This window comes from Rhincodon typus, unplaced genomic scaffold (genome assembly GCF_021869965.1).
Source record: "Rhincodon typus isolate 14 unplaced genomic scaffold, sRhiTyp1.1 hic_rhity00000533, whole genome shotgun sequence".
In the NCBI taxonomy this organism is placed as follows: Eukaryota; Metazoa; Chordata; class Chondrichthyes; order Orectolobiformes; family Rhincodontidae; genus Rhincodon; species Rhincodon typus.
Window position 1 is genome coordinate 51,662 of NW_025966171.1, and position 387 is coordinate 52,048.

The window sequence follows — 387 nt, forward strand, 5'->3', positions numbered from 1 at the left end:
TGTCCGTAAATGGGAAAGGCTTTGGAATTCTTGAGATCCTGATGGACGTGTCTGATTGTGGATTGGGTCCTGCACTAAGGAATCAATTTCACCTTTCCTCTGTCCCTCTGTCGCCCCAGGTTCTGGCCTACCTGAAATCTGAGCACACCTTCTTCCACCAGGGCTATGATCTGGTCTCCGACCTCGATCCCTTGACAAAGGTCATTTGTTCTCAGGTAATCATGTCTCCTGCACTGTTGGAGTAAACGGGGAAGGGGTTTGGGGTCCATGGGGACAGTGTAGAGCAGAAGTGAATGGGGAAGGGGTTTGGGGTCCGTGGGGACGATGTAGAGCGGGAGTGAACGGGGAAGGGGTTTGGGGTCCATGGGGACGGTGTAGTGAACGGGG

The 387-nt window shown here is 53.7% G+C and overlaps 1 protein-coding gene across 1 annotated transcript in view; it reads left to right on the top strand.

Annotated features, from left to right (window-relative positions):
- Positions 1–387, top strand: part of LOC125488354 (arf-GAP with coiled-coil, ANK repeat and PH domain-containing protein 2-like) — a 1,532-nt gene that overhangs the window by 515 nt on the left and 630 nt on the right. The gene's annotated exons all lie outside the window — the stretch shown is intronic.